The following is a 6,013-nucleotide window of genomic DNA, read 5'->3' on the forward strand; positions in this document are numbered from 1 at the left end:
TTTCTAGAAAGAATTCCCCAGCACACACTGTGTTGCAGGGACGCGCTTGGACGTCGGGGCTGGAATTCCACAGCCCCGGTCATTGCCTCATCTCTGACTGACGCAGCTCAAGTGTGTTTTCACAGGTGCTATTTTGTTTCACGTTTTCATACACAGAGTCGGGGAAAGTGTAGCTACTGACAAGTAGAAAAATGCTATTTTTTTAAAAGGCAGTTTCTTGTTTTTCTTAAATGGAATTAGTCCTTGGCTTTTCTCCCAGTCCTAGCCCCCCTTCCGGCTGTTAATGTCCCTGGGTAAATACAAATAGAGATTACTTTGTGTATTTTATAAGGTTTTCTGTTTTAGAGAATTATGTTACATATGTTTTTGTTCTAAATAAATAAAACCTTTCTCTGTCCTTGCAAGATCCAGTATAAATTGTGTGAGTTCAACTAAACTTGTGAAGTCAGTAGGTGGGGTGGAGGGACAGCCATTCATTAAGACCGGTTGGATCAGCAAGAGCCAGAGCAATTCTTTCTGATGTACCCAATAAGGAAATGCCTGAGCATTCAGATGGGGCTCCCTCGCCCACTCCCTTCTGTGGGGAGCTGCTGCTCTGGGATGAATCCCGGAGAAACCTGGGAGCCACCAGTCCTTGGGCACTTGGTTCCCCCCTGGCCTGGCCTTCCTGGCTCCCTGCAGTGCTGAGGTGGGGGTGCCCCCTTCTGGGCTCTGGCCCTGACCCCTGCGGTCTCCCCACAGCTTTGTTTCAGTCCTCGTGTAAGCGCACCCAGTCCTTCCTACAGCACCCACACTGCCCTTAGGTCCTTTTACCAGTCCTGCATCCTCCCTCTGCAGCCTCCCTGACCCTCATCTTCCGTCCTGACCACCCTTCTTCAAGGGAGTTGTCTACACTGGCTTTTCTCCACTCTCGCCGCCGGTTACTCTCCAGCCCACTGCCTTCCCACCATCTCACCCTGACCTGCTACACAGTCAGATCCAGTGGGTGGTTCCCTCTTTATCTCGTCCCTCAATTTCCCAGCTGGAAGCTCTTGATTTTCTCCCAACCCTGGGCAGCCCTTTGTTTTCACTCTTCTCATTACCACCATCCCCCCCCTTCCAAAAAACAGAGCATTTCAAATGAGTTCCCACAATCAGCAGCCACTCACAAGTGACCCAACCAGACCACAGGTCCTGCTCGAGGGCTGAGGACGTTCCCTGACCCAAGAGGCACCTGGTCCGTGCTCCCACCTTCTGGCGCCTCCTTTCCTAACAGGATCAGCTCAAAGAGGCGTCTGTCCCTGGGGAAGCAGGGTGCTGAGAGTCCCCCTGGGTGACTCCTGTCCCCCCCTCCCTGGGGCTTCCTTCAACCCGGGGACTGGAGTGGTAGCCTTAGAAGCATGATTTTCTCTAGAGGCCATGAACACCTTGCTGATGCTTCCCAGATCTGCTCCAGGCCTCATGATTTTTTTTTTTTTTTTAAGATTTTATTTATCTAGGGGCGCCTGGGTGGCTTAGTTGGTTAAGCGACTGCCTTCAGCTCAGGTCATGATCCCGGAGTCTCAGGATCGAGTCCCACGTCGGGCTCCCTGCTCGGCGGGGAGTCTGCTTCTCCCTCTGACCCTCCTCCCTCTCATGCTATCATTCTTTCTCAATAAATAAGTAAAAGTCTTTAAAAAAAAGATTTTATTTATCTATTTGACACACGGCATGTAAGCGCACAAGCATGGAAAGCGGCAGGCAGAGGGAGAGAGAGAGGCAGACCCCCTGCTGAGTGGGGAGCCCCATGTGGGGCTCTGCCATGGCCCGAGCCGAAGGCAGATGCCCAATTGACTGAGCCACCCAGGTGTCTCAGGCCTCATGATCTTGACCTGGGATCACCTGGGGTCAGACCTCCCTCAGTCCCTCCAGGTTCAGGAGGGCCCAGACCAAAACCACCACCTTGCCCCACACGTGCACCCCACCCAGTCTGCTCTGCCATGCCCTGTCTCCACAGCCAGCAAGGGCATCCACCCAACTGCCCTTTCGTCCTTGGCCTCTGGTGTGGCCACAAAGCCCCGCTGTCTTAAGTGCCTCTCTGTCTTCACTCCTTAGCCCTCACCGACCTCCTCTGCCTCCATTCTGGCTGCTTCCCTCCTGTGTCCGGCCTGGCCTGCACCCCCACAACACGCGCGTACACACGTGTGTGGTGCACACAGCACCCTGGAGGGGTGGGAGCGCCCCATCACTGCCCACCCCCTGCTCGGCAGCTTTCCCCGGCTTTCCCTCGGAGGAGACTTGCTGGAAGCCTTAGCAGAGGGGTGGCCTGACAGGGGTGTTTCAGGAAGATCACTGTGTGGTGAAGCCTTTTGGGAAGACCACGTGAATGTATTAAAAGTTAAAGAATACCCGCTCCTCAACCCAGCAGTGCCCCCTTGTAGGAGTCTGTCTCTCAAAACCACTTACACTTGTGGACTAAAAGCCCGTTTGCTGCACCACTATTGAGGATGTGGCAGAATTGGGAGCAACTGTGAGCCCTTCAAAGGGGAGTGGTAGGAGAGCTCACAGCACCGCTACCCTGGGGACACTTGGTGGCTTGGAGGACCAAGATAGAACCCGGAGAATAACACATGGAGTCTGGATACATTTGTGTGTGTAAATAAAGAACTGGGAGAACGTGCTTCACGCTTAGCAGCGGCCCTTCCGACCAGCGCAGCATGGGAGACCGAGGGCTCCACGTTTTGTTCTGAGGGCTTCTATACAGTTTACAATGTCTCCGTGCATTATTAGCGTCATCAAAACCCGGGGACCTGGCTGCAGTGGATCCGCGGAGGATGCATCAGAGGGGTGGCACGGGGCTGGGATCTGGGACTGCGGGGCGCGCCTTGAAGGAACACCAGCCGGCTGCTCCCAGCCCGCCACGCGTGTCGGAGTGGGACAGTGGCGTCTCCTTCTTCTGCCAGGGGGACACGCGAAGAACAAGGAAGCCAGCTTGTATAGGCTGATGTCCAAAAACACGTCTGAAAGGGCTCCTCACATGGGCAGCACAAGGCCTGGATGCCTTCCAGGGGGCGCTGGTCTGGCCCACCCCTCGGGGCACGTCACGCGGTTTGTTCTCAGCAAACCACCTTTCACCTGACGTGGGTTCGGAGGCAATAAGTGCAGGTGCGGAGACGCGAGCTCGTGACGCTCCTCGGTCCTGGCATCTCACCGGTCTACGCGGCCCTCCGGCTTTGTGACTCTCCTCCCGCGGCCTCCCGCTCGGACCGCTGGGGCGGCCTGCTCCGCGTGGGTCTTTGTCTTGCGTTCTCACGAGATGGGTGCATCGGGAGGTGTTACGACGTCAGCCTTCCCACGGCTACTTGGGCTGTGCGGTGGCGGGGTGGGGACGCTGCTTGGCCGTGGGGCCGCTCAGGCCCCTCACAGGAGGGCTTTGGTCATTCCTGGGGAGACTCTGTGAGGCGAACTTACCGAGGAAGGAAGAAACTGGCTTGGTGGGGGGGAGGTCAAGAAACTAACCGAGAGCCCCTGGGGGGGGCTCAGTCAGTTGAGAGTCTGACTCTTGATTTCAGCTCAGGTCAGGGTCCCGCAGTTGTGGGATCGAGCCCCACTGGGCTCCACGCTGGGCATGGAGCCTGCTTGAGATAGTCTCTCTCTCTTCCTCTCCAAAAAAAAGCTAAACTAACCGAGGGTCTCCGACTCTTCCTTGTGAGAGCCTGGGTGGAACTGCCGCCTTTCCTGCCTCAGCACCACCATGGGACTGGTGGGGACTGGGCCTCTGGCCTCCACAAGCCTTCCCCCGCACAGCCGCCCGAGCTCAGCCCGGGCTCTGGGAGCCTTGCTTTCCTCACTCTAACCCTCCCCGCTGATCTGCCAGCACCCACGCCACTTAGCATCTCCTTGGAGGGAAGGGGGCTGAGGCCCAGGGGAGGGAGGACTTGCCCCAGGCCGTGCGGCTAGAGCCGAGCAAGGGCTGGTTGAACCTTCCCCTCGGTCGTCAAGAATCTCTCCCCCTCTGTCTCCACCCAAGGCCGCGTGCTGCCTTCAGCAAAGATTTGAGTCCTTTCCCCTCTCTGTCCCCTGGCTGACTTGCTGAGCAAACCGGGCAACAGGTGGCGACATAACCCACTATATGCTTCCCCGAGCGAGCCGGGGGGGCCTCCGAGAAACCGTGGCGCCTTGGCCACAGCAAGTGACCTGCGCTCATGTGCCACGGCAGCTTCCCTTTATGGGAGGTGGTGGCCTGTTGAGAAGGGCCCTGGGCTTCCCTCTGCTCCCCCCCCACTCAGCATGGTCGCTCAGGTGCTGGGACAAACGTAGCTGGGAGGCCACTTGACCTGAAGGTTTGCTGAGCGTGGGCAGACCAGACCCCAGAAGGTTGTGTGTGTCTGGCTGAGAGACCCAGACCCTCCTGTCAGCAGTGGGGAGTCCTGAGGCTCTCCTTCTCCAGGGGAGACCAGCGACATCCCTCATCCTCTCACGTCCAAGGGTCAGGCTGGCTGCAGGGAGAGACTGCTCTCTTTCCTTCTCTTTCCTCACCTGGTTAAGCAGCTTACCTTGACCTCTCTAATCTCTTTGGTCAACTCTTTGGAAATGATAATGATGTAACAATATGAGCGGTCTGACTTAACCCAAAGCCTCCGTTAAGCAAAAAAATGCCCGTGTCTGTGTGTGCATGTTTACACACATGCACTCATGGTTTTGGCCTTGGAGGCAAACGTTCTGGAAAAAGAAATGTCAGCAGATAATACAATAGAATATAAATATTGTAATAAACCAAAAAATGTTTTATCTTCCTTAAAAACGTGATATTAATTCCCTTCAAAAGCACAGCCGTGGGGGGTGGGGGGGACCTTCAGCCGGATCCCTATTTCCTGTACTGCTCCCTCACCAGCTCCCTCCCACTGACCTTCCCCTCACTGCTCACATGGGGGGGGAATGCCCAGCAAATCCACATCCCGAAAGGGATGGGACTTGGGGGTGAGTGTGGCTTTGGCTGCTCTTAAGAAACCCCAGGAAACAAGGACAGCACCAGGAGACAGCCTGCAGACAAATGGCTACGTTAGAAAAGAGGGCTTCTAGAAAAGGGGCCACATGACCCCAGACAGAACCCCAAACTTCTGCCAAGTCACCGGGCATCTCTGTAGGGACCCTAGGGGGCCTGTGCCAGGAGGGGTGTTCACTCAGTAATGGGTGCTCCTTGTACGCTAGCTGAATCCAAATCCAAATTCCAGATGGGAAACCTCATGTGGGTTTCTAAGAACATTTTGAGGCAAATTGTGAGGTGGGTGAGTGGGATATTTTCTCATCATTGCCTGAACTTGAGGACTAGGCTTCCCAAACTCATTCCTGCTTGTTCAGTGTGGCCTGTATTGGGAGGACCCCTATGTAGCTCATGAGACCCCCAGATACAGAGTGTCCCTCGACACCCTGGCCGAAGGGAGATTATCATTTCCCTCAATTGCTGCCACGCCTGTCCCCCTCCCCTCCGCCCCAGTCCTCTGAGCCAGACTCCAGGGTCCTGCTCTTCTCCCTCCCACTCAGCCGCATCCCGTGTCTCCAGGGCTGAGAGTTTTGCCTCCTTAATGTCCCTGGTGTCGCCCCTAACTCTTCATCTCTGCCACACGTGAATCTGACATTAACCTTGATGGCCTTCCCAGCTGGCCTCCCCAGCCAATCTGGGCTCCACCATCCCTCCTCCACCTGCTAGCTCTGTCCTGCCCCGACTTAAATGCTTCAGTAGCTCCCAGTAGCCTTTGAGATAAAGTTCAAACTCCCTGATTTAGCACAGAAGGCCTGGCCCCCCTCCAGCCGCTGTCTGCCAGGCTCCCTGCCTTCCAACTCCACTGAGCTGCTGTCCGTCAGTCACTAACCGTTCACACCGGTCCACACCTCTCTGCTGCTCTAACCAGACTGCATTTCCAATCCTTTTCCAAAGCTTAGTTGAAAATAGGAACTTTCCAGTGGAAGCCCCCAAGTCTCCCAAGCCTACAGTGGCAGGACTGGGAGTGAAGACACACGTGTCCCTAGCCACCATCGGCTGTCCCAGCAAGCA

Source organism: Phoca vitulina, unplaced genomic scaffold (assembly GCF_004348235.1).
Source record: "Phoca vitulina isolate PV1807 unplaced genomic scaffold, GSC_HSeal_1.0 scaffold45, whole genome shotgun sequence".
Classification (NCBI taxonomy): Eukaryota; Metazoa; Chordata; class Mammalia; order Carnivora; family Phocidae; genus Phoca; species Phoca vitulina.